Genomic DNA, 16,585 nt, shown 5'->3' on the forward strand with positions numbered 1-16,585 from the left:
TGGCAATCACAGGAAAATCGAACACATACCTATATATACGCTATATCTGGCTAAAAAAAAGATAGGCATGGGTAGCCAGATCATCTAGAAGCACTTTCCAACACTATAAAAATATAAGTTTTGCGACACTACTTGCCAATTCCTTACGGTAACATGACTAAGCAAAAAAATGCAAAACAAATAAAAAGGGGCACTCGCGGAAAAATGCCCAACATTCTAATATACGGCACCTCAGATAAAAAAAAAAAAGACATGCACGTGTTAGCCCAACCATCAAGGCACACTTTCTAACACATAACCATGAAAAAAAAATCAATAATATACGGTAATTCCTTACTACGTAGTAAATTTTTACAAATATTGAAAAAAATAAATAAATTGGCAACCGCAGTTAAATACCCAATATACCAATAACTACGTCGTATCTGACAAAAACAAAGTCACGCATGGGTAGCCAGATCATCTAGACACACTTTCCATCACTAAAAAAGCAAAAGTTTTACGACACTATTTGGCAATATCTTACGAAAAAATGACTTGACAAAAAACTGAAAAAAAATGAAAAAGCGGCACTCGCGGTAAAATGCCCAACATTCTAATATACGGCATCTCAGATAAAAAAAAAAGACATGCACGTGTTAGCCCAACCATCAAGGCACACTTTCTAACATAAACATGAAAAAAAATCAATAATATACGGCAATTCCTTACTACGTAGTAAATTTTTACAAATATTGAAAAAAACAGAAATTGGCAACCGCAGTTAAATACCCGATATACCAATAACTACGTCGTATCTGACAAAAACAAAGTCACGCATGGGTAGCCAGATCATCTAGACACACTTTCCAACACTAAAAAAGCAAAAGTTTTTCGACACTATTTGGCAATATCTTACGAAAAAATGACTTGACAAAAAACTGAAAAAAAATGAAAAAGCGGCACTCGCGGTAAAATGCCCAACATTCTAATATACGGCATCTCAGATAAAAAAAGAAAGACATGCACGTGTTAGCCCAACCATCAAGGCACACTTTCTAACACATAACCATGAAAAAAAAATCAATAATATACGGTAATTCCTTACTACGTAGTAAATTTTTACAAATATTGAAAAAAATAAATAAATTGGCAACCGCAGTTAAATACCCAATATACCAATAACTACGTCGTATCTGACAAAAACAAAGTCACGCATGGGTAGCCAGATCATCTAGACACACTTTCCAACACTAAAAAAGCAAAAGTTTTACGACACTATTTGGCAATATCTTACGGAAAAAATGACTTGGCAAAAAAATGAAAAAAAAATGAAAAAGGGGCACTCGCGGTAAAATGGTCCTCGTGGTGATGAACGACATTTTAACTAAAAAAAAAATCAGGCACATGGTAGCCAAACAATCCACCAAGACTTTCCACAACTGATAACCTATACAAGTTGCACCAATCTACGACAATTTCATAATACGTAATAACTTTGATAATTATGCAAATTACCTAATAAGGGTAAACTCGGTCGCGCTCGACCCCGACGCGTCTCAGAAATCAGGAAAGGAGTACAGCTACAGCAATGCACATCCGGACACTACTAGAGCGTGTAGGGGAGACACCTACTGCAGGTCGATCACCCACAAATTCAGTCACGGGGGTGAGTCACGTGAGAAAAACCTGTTTTTTTTTTACACTCGGGGTCGCGAACGACCCACCGTACCGTTCCAGGGTTAAATAGTTAAGGGTATTTATTTTTTTTAACCTTGTGTGAACCAAAGACTTAAGAGTAACAGTTACATATGTTTAAATTTCATAATTGTATGTCCACTAGTGTTAAAGTGTGAACTCTTTTCATTAATTGTCGAAATTAAATATTTCTATAAAATAAATTCTAGTGAAACATGTTATTGTATAGTTTTCACAGAGTAAAGTTTTCTTGTCTTCATGTAAGGTTTTGTTAAGATTTAATATTTCGTATGATTAAATGTTTGTATTAATTCTTCTTGATTATCAATAACTTTCTTTAGAGTTTATTCAGTTTTGTAAAGTATGTATCATTTCCATCACCATTTTTTTTATCAGTGCTCTGCTCCTAATCCCTGACTAAAAGCGGAGGTACGTGGTTAGTTTTGAATAGTTTTTATTAAGTAATCACGTAGTTTTATTTTGGGTGTTACGTAGAAAACTTTTGGATATTCAGTGTTCATATATATTGCCACATGGGAGTTGCGTATTATTCTCAGAGCTCTGATATTTTCTATGTGTCACAAACTTAATCATTATGATCAGGGGAGTTTTCAAGCTCGGGAATTCGTGTAATTATCAAGCCGTAATATACTTTTGCAGTTCCCCACACTTTGGAATCGAGAGAGAGTCTGTTATGAATATTTGTGCGAGAATGGCCATGTTTTCATTAGAGGCTTGAACAGTTTAGTGTTCATAGGGTTCTGTGTATTGTTAGGATTATTTTTGGGAGAGGTATAAGTTTTCTAAAGTATAAGATAGCACAACTAAATGTGGCAGAGTTTTTGGAAAATTCAATTGTTCAGCAATTATCAGAAGCTAATGTAACTGAAACTCATTGGCTCTCTATTTTAATGGCATGTGGTGTCCATGAATGGAGTGGAATGATTAAAGGCCAAATCAAGAGTCTCGCCTTGGAATGCATTGATAAACTCAGGAAAGTTTTTGGGAAAAGATATTATAGCAGCTTGATAACTTTTGGAGAAAGAGGAAGCAGAGCTTGTAGCAAAGCAACTATCAATTGATCTTGGATTTAAAGGAATGAAAACAGAAAGAAGTGTAGAGGGTGAGATTCAACGAACAGCAGCGAAAGAGAATTAGATTAAGTAGAAGACGATAGCAGAACTGGAGAAACAAGAAGAGAGAGAGAGAGAGAGAGAGAGAGAGAGAGAGAGAGAGAGAGAGAGAGAGAGAGAGAGAGAGAGAGGGGAGAGAGAGAGAGAGAGAGAGAGAGAGAGAGAGAGAGAGAGAGAGAGAGAGAGAGAGAGAGAGAGAGAAAATTCCCAAACGTGCAAGGAAAATGCAAGCAAAACGAGAAGAAAGACAGAGAGAACGGGAAAAAAAGAGAGAAAAGAGGCAAGAAAAACTGTCAGACCAGTGAGGGAAATTTAAGGAAGAGAGATTGCAAGATGGTTAGCAAGAGAGAGAGAGAGAGAGAAGAATCAAGATACGCAAGGGAATTGGAACTGTTGAATGCTCGTGCAAGGTCAGCTACTCAAACAGAAGCGACTCCTGCTAAGCAAAATCACACGTTTAATGTGACGAATGCGCTGAGGCTTATTCGAAATTTCACAGAAGAAGCTCCCGACGAATTCTTCAATTTTTAAATACTGGCGTCGACTATGAAATGGCCAAAAAATAAATGGTCTGTGTTATTGCAGAGTGTCCTCATTGGGAAAGAATGCAGTGCATATTTGGCCATGTCTCAGGACCAGAGGAAGGAGGATCAACAAGTTAAATGGAGCGTTCTACAAGGGAATCATATGGCCCCTGAATATTATATTAAGAGATTCTGTAGTTTCCGGAAGCATGGGAAAATGACTTTCCTTGATTACCCTTATAAGGTACGACGATGTTTTAAGAGATGGATAGAAGCTGCGACTATGTGAGAGATGGATGATTTAGAAGAATTGATAGAGTTGCAACAATATTTACAAGTGAAGACTATATCATCCGTCGTAAACCATCCTCGGGTATGAAATTTCAACCGTCGTTAAGACAAAGTGTTAAGTATCTGCCGACCCATGGAAACCAGTTCAGTAATAACTTTGTGAACAAGTTCATTAATTACAACGGAAGTACCATTAGTAATGTTCTAAAGCAGAATGTGATAGTACCATAGCAACAATCGTCGAATCCTCCTCCTTCAGGTGTTGTGAGTGACTGCAGAAGGATATTGTCCGTTATGAGTGTGGCAAGAGAGGACATATTACTAAGGAATGTTGGTCAAACCAACAGAAAACAGTCGCCCATATGGTTAAGGATAATTGAACTTCGCAGAAAGCAAAGACGAAGAAACAAATGGGAAAGGATGACAAGGAAATTGAACCAGCTAACGTTTACATAATGAACAGAACAACCTCAAACAATGTGAATGTCTTTAAACCATATATTTATGAAGGTATGTTACCTGTTCTGGGTTGGAGCGAGGAGATCCCGCTTAAAATATTGCATGACACAGGTTGTAACCATAGTGTAGTGACAAGAGGTGTACACCTATTGGTGGAACAGTCTCTACCAGGTGATTCAGTCATTTTGAAAGGAATATGAGGTGAGGAGGCTACCCCTAATTGCTATTTGAAACTGTCATGCGAGTTGGTAAGAGGTTATTTTGATTTTGCACCAAGGATTCTTTGACTGTTAAGTGGAGTAGAAGTCGCGCTGGGTAATGAAGTTGGTGGAGCGCAGTTGTTTTCTTGTTCCATTGTAACAGAGAAACCATTGAAGTATAGTCCTACGACAGAACTCGAGAAGGACTACCCATATCTTCTTCCTAATTGTTTGCTGAAGGGGGGTAAAACGTAAAAATTATGAACTTGCAGGATTTATTTTAAATTGCCATAATCAGTGAACTCTTAAAAAAAACTCTAATCCTTGCTACTTGTCCTTATATTGGATATAATGGAATATTATGTTAATTAACAGTTCTTGTTCTACACCAAACGAACTATATCATTAAATTTTTCTGAAAATAAATTAACTGATACACCTTTGAAGTATTACTGGTAGATTTAATAACATGAATACGTGAGTTAAGATCATAAAGGTTTTTATTATATTATAATATATTACATTTTTATCATACATCATATCATAGCATGCTAGGAGTTTGAATTGTTGGGTGTTTATCTATCATAAACACATCTCAGCTTATAATACTAAAATCATTATTTTGACTGTTTATAATGTATACAATGATACTTCAACAGTTCTAAAAAGTAAGTTTAAAGTATTATTTGCTTAATGATTGTAATATATCAAAAAATCAATATTAGGCTTCTATTAGTATAGATGACTTAAAAGCATTTCGAACTGAATAACTTCTCCTTTAAAATCTCTTGATTGTTTAGACATATAACGAAACAATCTTCAAATAGACAGTAAAGTCAAAAGGATATGAGCTGGAAAAAAAAAGCATTGGGAACGTCACTGCCTGACGCTCGCCTGAACGGTAAGTCAAAATCTGCTACTTCTGAGTCATCCATCGCCATTACTTGGCCATTTCTTGGCTTAGCTTGAAATTACATATGATATCAAACTATGTATCAGTTTAGTGAGATTGGTGTTACTCTATGGACATGAGTCATGGAATGACAATGAAACAATCTCCAATAGATTTAGTAGATTTGAGAACAAAGCCCTCAGAAGGATGTTGGGATTAGAAATGAAACTAGGAGAAAGATTAGTGGAGATCTTGATGATGGGTAGATGGAGATGGTTTGAGTATGTTCTTCGCCCTCTCCCAGAGAGATTAGCTTACCAAATGTCCACTTGGGATCCGCAAGGCACTAGAGTTGGAAGTACTAGCCTATATGGCCGAGGACTATAAAGCACGGAATAGGCGATAATAAATGGGGAAGTATCGAATTAAAAGCTCAAGATAGAGACGACTGGCGAAACCTAACCGAGGTCCTTGCGTCAAGAGGCGTAGAAAATGAAGGTGATGATATATATATATATATATATATATATATATATATATATATATATATATATATATATATATATATATATATATATATATATATATATATATATATATATATATATATATATATATATATATATATATATATATATATATATATATATATATATATATATATATATATATATATATATATGTGTGTGTGTGTGTGTGTGTGTGTATGTGTGTGTGTGTCTGTGTGCATGTTTGTTTGTGTAACCACATGCAAATATCTCTATAAAATGACGTACTGAGGACAAGGAAAGACAGCCTCGGAGCTCATATTGCCATAGGTGGAGTCAGGTGTTTGGTATTCGATGAAAAGCGGTGCAATTCGCAGTTATAGTGGCCAACATAGGGCGTACGCGTCAACAGTGGCGCATTGCACGATTACGAATGGCACACTAAACCCAAGAGATGGTAATAATAATAATAATAATAAACGGATTTTGAGCGAAGCGAAAAATCTATTTTTGGGTGAGATAGCCATGGCGTCCTGATGGAAGGTTCCTGTTTGGTAGCTTCCTTGGGTATAAGACTACTAAGATATTCCCAGAGAATTTAACCACAGGTTATCACAGAATTCTAACTTCTGGAGCGAGTATCTCAAAGGTTTCCCTTTAAGACATCGTAATACAACAGGGGACACGCATGTCTGAACGTGCCACATAGCTATCTCCACCCCGAACAGAGTTAATGCTTCGGTGTGTAAGGACTGAGAATAGCTGGGAGCCGTTCCACAGCTAATCTCACTCGTGGCTACTACTGATACTCGAGACGTAAACAAACGGACGCCATTGCTCTAATGACGTCACGCGCGTCTTTATCCTGGCGCCAGTTGCTGCCCATCACCATGATACAATTGTGTAGGGTGGGAACAAACTGAACGAAGTAGTAGGGAGGGTCCATCAGGACGCCATGGCTATCTCACCCAAAAATAGATTTTTCGCTTCGCTCAAAATCCGTTTTTTGGGCTCAAGCCATGGCGTCCTGATGGAAGAGTACCAGAGAATCAATGTATCGTGGTAGATTTTCCCCCAAAGTTAAGTGCCTAGGCATTGACAAAACAGCAAAGTAATCTCAGGTAAGAACCATAGGAACGAAGTATCCTGCCCCCCATTGGTAGGAAGTTCCCATGGGCTATGCCGACGTCAAAGTGGTATTGAAGGGCTATTCATCTTGACAGAAGAACTTTTAAGAGCTTAGAAATGAAGCAGAATGTTTGATATTTGTATAGGAACATTCTGAAGTAGGTCAGTGGTGGTTGGGCACTGTGTATAGAGTTCATCTCCTGATTATCAGAAGTAAGTATTCGTGTAGGAACCTTACTGAGACAAGGTGAATATAATTTAGGATTAGACATCTTAAATTCTTCATGACCATAAAGGAGGAATAAATAAAACTATGACAGTATGTATTTCATAGTAAGTAGGAGCTGAAAGAGACGCATAAGTAATAAAATAGAAATTTTATTTCACAATGCAGAAATTAAATAATTTACAGCAAAAGTAAAGTTCATTTACAGCAATAATAATGTACATAGAAATAAAGGCTTGCTCTTGAATCTGAAAAGGAATTTCAGGATTAGTAGGTACTCGTTCTCGAGGAACGCAAGTCTTTAAACAACACATCATGCTCAAGGCATGCGGCACTTGTGTGACACTATGACATTTCACCTGGGATAAGAACAGTTATAAAAGCACTAAGTGTTTTTAGACATCACTATGAATCGCTCGAGGGTCAACATAGGCACCCGAAGAGTTAGAGTCCCAAGTAACTCACTGTTCTACGCAGAGTTAGGTGCAGGTTTCATAACACTACCTGCGGCTACCACAAAATGTTTGATTTCGTGCACTTGTTTCGCATAATGTTTAAAGAAAACTCGCGAGGACTTCCAGCCCGTAAAGTTTTTAAGGCTCTCAAAGTCCATGCTCTGAAAGAAGTTCAGAGAAGATGCCACTTTTCTAGGATCATGACCAGCGGGTGTACTGTTCGGATCCGCTCTGCGAATGAAGTAGGTGATTTTCGCTCTTAATTGTTTCAGTGACAGGTCGCTGCCCGATGTTTCTCCTTTGAAGAGTTGGCCTCCACCAAAGTTCGAAGTTCTGCGAAGATAGACCTTGAGACTCTCTACTGGACATAGAGAGACATCCTCCTTCAGGGGGCATATTCTCCAAGGGCCCCATCTTTTGGTGGGTAATTCATTTTTGGCGAGAAACGTCGGATCAGGGGAGAGGGTCACTTCTCCTGAATCAGCAAACAGGATGTGTCCCTCTTCTCTTGATAATGCCACTATTTCGCTGACTCGAGCTCCCGAGGCGAGAGCAAATAAAAATATAACTTTCTGAGTCAGATCCTTGAGGGGGCATGAATCGTTGTCCAAGTTGGAGGCGAAATGGAGCACCTTGTCTAGTGACCAGGAGATCGGTTTCGGAGGGGGTGCTGGGCGTAGGCGAGCACATGCTTTTGGTAATTTGTTAAAGATGTCGTTGGACAGATCAATTTGGAAAGCATATAGAATTGGTCTAGTCAAAGCCGATTTGCAGGTTGAAATCGTATTGGCTGCTAATCCTTGTCCATGAAGGTGAATGAAGAAGGACATACAGAAATTAATGGTGATTTCTTTAGGATTTTTTGCTTTAACAAAGGAGACCCATTTCCTCCAGGATGATTCATATTGCCGTCTCGTGGATTCGGTCTTGTATTCCTCTAGGAAGTCTAGACTTTTCTTCGAGATCCCAAACCTCTTCTTTGCGGCAAGGGAGAGAAAATCATGAGATGAAGGTCCTTGATTTTCGATGATGAAGCGAAGACAGTCGACTTCTGTACTTGTTGAGAGAGAACTGGGCCCGGGAGAGGGATCAGCTTGGGCTGCAGCTCCAGGACCAGGGGGGTACCAGTTGCTCCGGGGCCACTTGGGAGCCACTAGGGCCGCTGTCCCTTTGAAGGTTCTCAGTTTGGAGAGGACTTTCAACAGAAGGTTGGTGGGAGGGAACAGGTATATCTTGGACCATCTGTTCCAGTCCAGTGACATGGCGTCCACCGCTTCTGCTTTGGGGTCCTCGTACGGGGCTACGTACAGAGGAAGTTGATTGTTGTCGCTCGTTGCAAAGAGATCTATCTGAAGTTCTGGGACTTGATGAGAGATGAAGGAGAATGATCTTGTGTCTAGAGACCATTCCGACTCTATCGGGTTTGTCCGAGATAGAGCATCCGCTGTCACGTTGCGGAATCCTTGTAGGTGAACTGCAGACAGGTGCCACTTCTTCTTCTCCGCCAGACGGAAGATTGGGAGAAGCACCTGATTTATCTGGGGCGATCTTGAGCCCTGGCGATTGAGACAACGAACTACCACCGAGTTGTCTAGGGTTAGACGGATGTGGATCGAGGGCGGCGGGGATAACTTCTTCAGAGTAAGAAGGACCGCCATGGCCTCCAAGATGTTTATGTGGAACGTCTTGAATAGTGGAGACCAGGTCCCTTGAGCTTGTTTCAGGTGGGAGTGACCTCCCCAGCCCTCCAGTGAGGCATCCGTGTGGATGTTGAGAGATGGAGGAGGGTGTTGGAGAGGAATGGACCTTTTCAGGGCCTTTGCTTCCGACCACGGCTTTAGGAGGCGTCGAAGTCTGTTTGGAAGCCGTCTCTTGAGGTCTCTTCGAGCGATGGATGCCGATCGTCTCCAGACTCCCGCGGCATCCTTTAGCTGTGCGCGAAGCACTGGGTTTGTCACTGAGGCGAATTGTAGAGAGCCTAGAACTCGTTCCTGCTGTCGTCTTGAAATGCGTTTGGATTTCAGTAGTCGCTTGACAGACCCTGCTATTTCCTTCCTTTTCTTCTGGGGGATGGAAAGGCGGTGTGACTGAAGATTCCAGTGGATTCCCAGCCACTGAAACTTCTGAGCTGGAGAGAGGCGAGATTTCTTCTCGTTGATCTTGAATCCCAGGTGTTCTAGGTACTGGGTAACTTCGTCGCAAGACTTTGCACACTCTTCGGGCGATGGAGCCCAGACTAGCCAGTCGTCGAGGTAGGCCATCACCTGGACGTTTCTTAGGCGGAGCTGTTGTACTATGGCATCCGCCAGCTTTGTGAAGATCCGAGGGGCCACATTGAGGCCGAATGGCATGGCCCGGAAGGCGTAGCTTTTCCTTTGGAGTCGAAATCCTAGGTAGGAGGAAGCATGATGGTTCATTGGAATGTGCCAATAGGCATCCGCCAGGTCTATAGAGACCGTGTAGGAACCTTGAGGCAGAAGGGTCCTTATTTGTTGAAGCGTCAGCATCTTGAATTTGTTGTTCTCTATGAACTTGTTGAGGGGGGATAAGTCCAGAATGACTCTGAGCTTGTCTGAGTCCTTCTTGGGAACGCAAAACAGTCTCCCTTGGAACCTGGTGGACTTTACCTTCCTTATCACCTTCTTGTTCAAGAGGTCTAGAACATATTCTTCCAGAATGGGGGTCGATTGTTGAAAGAACCGCTGGAAGATTGGGGGTGGTTGCACCCAACTCCAGCCTAGACCGTTCTTGATGATGCTGTGTGCCCAAGGATCGAAGGTCCAACGATCCTGGAATTGGCGGAGTCTTCCTCCCACCGGAAGCACTTCATTGCTTCTGGTGTCCCGAGGACTTGTTGCCTCGGCCGCTAGCTCCCTTTCCTCCTCTACCTCTGGAGGGACGACGAGAGGCGTCTCTGCTTGCACCCCTGGACGAGCCTCTACCTCTGGCATGAAAGGTAGTGGATGGCTGCTCAAAGGCAGGGGTGAAGACCGGTGACTGTGACAACACCGGTTGGGGGACCAATTGAAAGGTCTGCTGTGGTTGGGCAACCACTTGGGAGGTAGCGGGTCCCGGAAACTGACGTCGTTGTTGACGTTGCTGGGGTTTTGGCTTCTGAGGTTTCCTCTTAGGCTGAGGTCCATCGTCCTGAGAGGGTTTCCTTTTTCTGGACATGCCCCACTTGTGGAGAAGGTTCCTATTCTCCGTGGCGGCTCTGTCAGTTATTTCCTTGACAAGGTCAGAAGGAAACAGGTGCTTTCCCCAGATGTTGGAGGAAATCAGCCTCCGGGGTTCGTGTTTCACGGTGGCACCGACAAACACGAATTCACGACAGGCTCTACGAGCCTTTATGAAATGGTACAAGTCCTTCATTACTGTAAGTAAGTGGGATTTGGCTAGTACCATGTAGTGATCAGGTACTCTTGTGTCACAGGCCATAACTTCAAGTTGGACTTGATGAGAAAGAGATGCCGCAAGCCTCTCCTTCGTGTCTTGTTCCCGGCGAAGGAGGTGATCATTGAGCTTAGGGAGGTCCTCATTAAACTGACGTCCGGCGACGTCAGGATCGAGCCTACCCACGACGAAAGTATGTTGAACATCTTTCCATTGTCTAGTGTCAGGGGGTGTCACGATGGAGAAGGGTCTGCACTCCTCCAGTGCAGGGCAGGGTTTTCCTTCTTCCGCCGCTTTAAGGCATGCAGCTAAGGCCTTTTCCAGGAAAGGAAGAACCGCAGTGTCAGGTGCGACATAAGTAGGATGCTTCTTGCTCAAGGCAGGAAGCTTAGAGCAGGTAAAGCCCCTGCTCTTAAATGCGGAGGCTAGCATAGCCTGGGCCTTTGCGAGATCGAACACTATCTCTTCTTTAGGTTCGGTCTCCTCCTTCGAGGCAGGTTCGGAACGAAGCCGGACGTAACAGTCCGGGTAGGCCTCGAAGCTTGGGAAGAACTCCACATCTTCCAACGGGACCGTGCCAATCTTGTCACTAACAAAGATCCTGCCGGTCGCAATAACCATATGCTCTGCATACCTCCACGGGTTGGCATGAGAGCAAGCTGGGAGATCCTTAACCGAAATCTTCTTCGGTTCTCTGGATCCAATCATTGACCTGATGGACTCCTGGTTCTCCTTCAGTCTGTCGTCCATGACAGCTCTAATCAGCCGGATCAGTTCTTGGGTAGACGAAGAGGGATCCGGGGTCGAGGAGGTAGACGGAATGGACACATCCGTCGGTGTAGGAGTAGGCGGAGGGATGGATGAGGGAGGAGCTCCAAGCTCCGACTCGGTGTATTCCACCTTGTCTTCGTCCTCTACGGCTCCTTGAGCCATAAGCGTCTTCTCCGTGTCTTCCGAGACGTCAGAGATCTGCTCATCATCCTCGGAATCTAAACGACACTCATGCATGGACTGAGCCATGACCACATCAGGTTCCACCGTAATTTGGACAGTGGGGATTGCGTCTTTCGGAACCACTGAGTCAGGGGAGGCCTTAGGGAACAACAGGGACCTCAGTTCTTCGGTGGCCAGGTACGGTCCGGTAGCATTTTTCTGAAAGCCACGCACCCACTTGCGCAGCTTTTCACGAGAAATGTCTCTAACCTCCGCTGAGGGAGGGTTATGGAAGGCCTCAACTAGGTGGGCCTGGCAGACCGTACAATCCAGTGGATTCCAGAACTTCAAATCCCCTTTCTTGTCTGCACAAGGGGCGTGAGTCCTACAAGCCGTATGCCCGTAAAACTGCGGGCGTTTCACAGCGCAGAAGGCGAAGTCACACTTCATCTGCTCCTCCTGTGGAAGAAAGAGAAAATGAGTATGGGGGAGTCATAGGAATGGCTCTTAAACTAAGTTAATATTAATCATTAATTTTAACTTAAGAAGGTGTGATGCATAGAGAATGAAAACAGTAAAGGAGAACACGCTCCATGCATCTCGCCAGGCTAGTTACCATAAGCTTGGTCCTGGGATAATCCAAATGACCGAGATCATTGGATATAGTTTCCTAGGATTCCCATTATATTGGAACTCCATGGAAAGCCAAGGACAAGGTTGGGATCGAATTCATTCGGTTACCAGTTAAGAGCCAGAAGGCCTCATAAAGGTAACTGCTTCTGGCAACCAGCCGTGCTAAGATGCACATAGCATGCTGGAATTAGAAGAATGCAAAGAGACAGCATGATCACTAATAAAGCAGTACTAGGTACTGATCTTAAAAGCAAAGCAGCTTATCTATTTGCTATGTAGGGCTATCTTAGTCTTATGATAGCTACAGTGAGGGGGTGCAAGTATTCTTGACGCCTCCGGGGCATCCGGCAAGCCGCCGGCATGCCGGAGCTCGCTCCAGCATAGATTCTGGCATTAGAACAGACAATTTTCAAAAGTCAGTTAGATACCAGGATGGCGGCCGCCGGCACAGCGGCGGCACGCCGGCAAGGAGCGGCGGCTCCGGCAGCCGGAGGATGCCAGGTTGGTGACTGGGATAAGGATGGTACAGGTAGTATCGGGTTGCCGGCAGTATATGCCGGCACTCCGGTGATCGACCGGCAAGCGGACGATTAGATAGGAGTAGGAGAGCCGCCGGTAGTAGCCGGCGGCAGCCGGCAGTCCCTCGGTACACGGGGGGCTGGCGGCAAGGGTAGGGAAGTCACCAAGAGGGAGGCAGGTATTGCCGACAGTAGAGGCGGCAAGAGACCGGCACCCGGATAGATAGAGAGACAGGGGGAGGGGGGAAGGAATGCAGGAAGTACCATCAGGGTTCCAGACATCCCTCCCCCTCCCTGAGAGGGTGTACCCATGATAGAGACAGGCTCTAACATCCATAAGCAGGGGTCACTAGGGACCGGGAGCAGGTAGCCCAAGGGAGGGCTAGGGAACACCCAAGAGGGGGGGGGGGAGACTCCCCTATGCAGAACTACACTAGTAACTAACCTTATAGGACACTATGAAGGTATATGTACCAGAGCGGACTGCACAGGGAAGCTCGGGTAGCCCTACTCATCCACCCTAAGGAGGATTTGTAGGACAGGGGACAGATGAGTATAAACTAACCTAAGCATAGGCTAGGTTATACAAGAGATAGGTGGGGAGGGAGAAGAGAGAGGTCTTCCCAGGAAGGGTTTCTGTACCAGAGCGGCCACTAAGGGAAGGGAGGACACTCCCTAACCTAAGATCAGGCTGATCGGCTAAAACGGTGCAAGAGTACAGTTTCAGCATGGAACAGAGAAACCTTCCTAACCCGACCTAGAGCAGGGCTAAAAGTCCTGAACTAGGCAAGGAAGAAGACATATCGCTATCGCAGGAAAGTCATAGACTATCCTAGCCATAGAGGTAGGCTAGCCTAACCTCACTCTCAGACGCAATCCTAAAGGGGGTTCATTCCTTTAGGGAGGACTGAGAGGTGATATATATACTCTATTAGACAATTAATCCCTTTACTCAGAAAAGGGATCAAGGCTAAATAGAGGGAATGCCAAGGCAGGGGATGAAGGAAGCAAATAGGGGTCCTAAGGTTAGGTTAGGCTAGAAAGAATCACTGACTAGCCTATCCCCTATATGGTCCCTGAAGGCGAAAACATTTGCATCACTAGTCAAAAGTATTGTAAAATAATAATGCCACTATCTTCATAACTTAGTCTAGGATCACTAATAAATCATGCATGAACACTTGTATGTAGGCTCCTGGCCTGGGGGCTATAGTAGCCGACTGGTATGAGGTCAATCGATGACCGATAAAAAGCGTCTAAACACGATATAAAAGTTCCTAGCTATGAAGACTAAATAAACTAATGTATTCGATTAGTATATAATGCCGGAAGCGTTGTTGTGGCTAACTAAATAAGACATGCAAAACAACAACGACGCCATAAAATGGCGGGTCCGGTAGAGGCACAGCTCTGCCACAAAACATCAATTATTTCGCAAAATAATATTTACTTTACGGCCAGAGCTTAATTAAACAATACTGGAACCTTGTACTCAACTTTCCAGAAGAAGGCGAGGCTGAAGGTAACGACATAGCGAAGATGCAAAGCGATAAAGCTAACACAAGGGAAAATCCGTCTAAGTAGGGCAGCTACTAAACAAAGGATGGAGACGCGCGTGACGTCATTAGAGCAATGGCGTCCGTTTGTTTACGTCTCGAGTATCAGTAGTAGCCACGAGTGAGATTAGCTGTGGAACGGCTCCCAGCTATTCTCAGTCCTTACACACCGAAGCATTAACTCTGTTCGGGGTGGAGATAGCTATGTGGCACGTTCAGACATGCGTGTCCCCTGTTGTATTACGATGTCTTAAAGGGAAACCTTTGAGATACTCGCTCCAGAAGTTAGAATTCTGTGATAACCTGTGGTTAAATTCTCTGGGAATATCTTAGTAGTCTTATACCCAAGGAAGCTACCAAACAGGAACCTTCCATCAGGACGCCATGGCTTGAGCCCAAAAATAATAATAATAATAATAATAATAATAATAATAATAATAATAATAATAATAATAATGCCTGCTCATAAAAAATAAAAATGAAAATAATAATGATAATACTGATTTCCCCCCCCCCCTCCAAAAAAAAAAATAACCAAAAAAAACAAAAATACAATGACAATTTGAGTAACTTGTACCTGAAGTGAGTTTTACTGAGATTTGTTCTAGTCTCAAAAAGAAATAATTTTCCTTTGATTTTATTTTCCATCTTGTTTAAGCAGTAATATGTCATCATTATATACCTGAAGTGAATTACCCTAAGAAGTTATGTGAACCCAAACAACATTCAATTGTTGCTTACAAATATATATTTCAAATCTACTGCAGTTAAAAACCAGGATATTTGTACAGTTGTTGTTCCATAAATGCGCACGTATTATACTTGTCTGACTTTGAATCGTCAAGCAATAGCACTGGTTGTCATATGGCACAATACAAAAAATCACGAGCCAGTTTAGAGTTGACGCTTGGAGTGTTATCCCGATGGACTCATGATTCAGCGTATGGGAATAACTGAGCTTTTGCATTTTCGAAACTTAGAAATATTGTTGTATCTGATGAATCATATATTTTCAAATAGTTTAGGCCCCTCGCTAGTATATTATCATGTCTATTTTTTATGTATTGTATATGAGCCGTTTATGCGCAGTTGTGGCGATAATAATAATAATAATCATATTTTCATGAAATCCCCCCCTTCTCTCTCTCTCTCTCTCTCTCTCTCTCTCTCTCTCTCTCTCTCTCTCTCTCTCTCTCTCTCTCTCTCTCTCAACGAAATTATTTGCTTTCGAATCGAAAATTTATAAAGAAATAATTTCTCTCTGAACATTCCATATCTATATTTTTTTTTTTTTCTTTTGTATTGGGTGGTTTGCCCATCACAGTGAAAAGGTAAAGAAAGGCAGAGAGTAATAGCAAGAGTCCTCTTTATGAACTGTGGGAAAATTAATTCTTATTCACTACAAATCCTTCAGGAAAACCAATGTGTATTGCTTGTGAAAGCACTCTCTCAGATAATAGAAGACATGATCTTAGAATGCACTATAAGAAACACCAACCTGAAATACAAGGAAAACAGAAGTTCGTGCCTGTCTCTGTGTCTCTGTGGTCGAGAAAAAAAGAGGATAAATAAAAAAAGGCGAAATATCGTTGTTAAGAGAGGTTGTGAAAGCCTGGCAATGCTCGAAGCATCCTACGAAATTGCTATTGTGTTGGCTGAAAAACATAAGCTGATGGTAAATATATTGTTAAACCATTTCTCCCAAAAATTTGCAAACGTGTTGGTGATAAAAGTATTGAATGAAAGGTAAACGAGATACCAGCAGCTCTTCAAAAGCAGACAATTACAAGACGCATTGAGGAACTTTCTCGTGATGTATCTTTGCAACTGAAAGACCGTGCTCATGCATGCTCTTTCTTTTCATTAGCCTTGACGAAGCTACAGACATATGTGATGTAGACCAGTTAAGTATTTTTAGAATTGATGATAATTCTAACATAATTGAAGAAATTATTGGCCTCGAGTCACTCCAGGGAAAAGCCAGAGGGTCAGATATATTTGAGAATGTAAAGTCATTTCTAGAAAATCAGCGTTAAGATTTTAGTAAACGCTTAAGTGTCTGTACTGATAGAGCACCGT

Source organism: Palaemon carinicauda, chromosome 16, assembly GCF_036898095.1.
Source record: "Palaemon carinicauda isolate YSFRI2023 chromosome 16, ASM3689809v2, whole genome shotgun sequence".
NCBI lineage: Eukaryota > Metazoa > Arthropoda > Malacostraca > Decapoda > Palaemonidae > Palaemon > Palaemon carinicauda.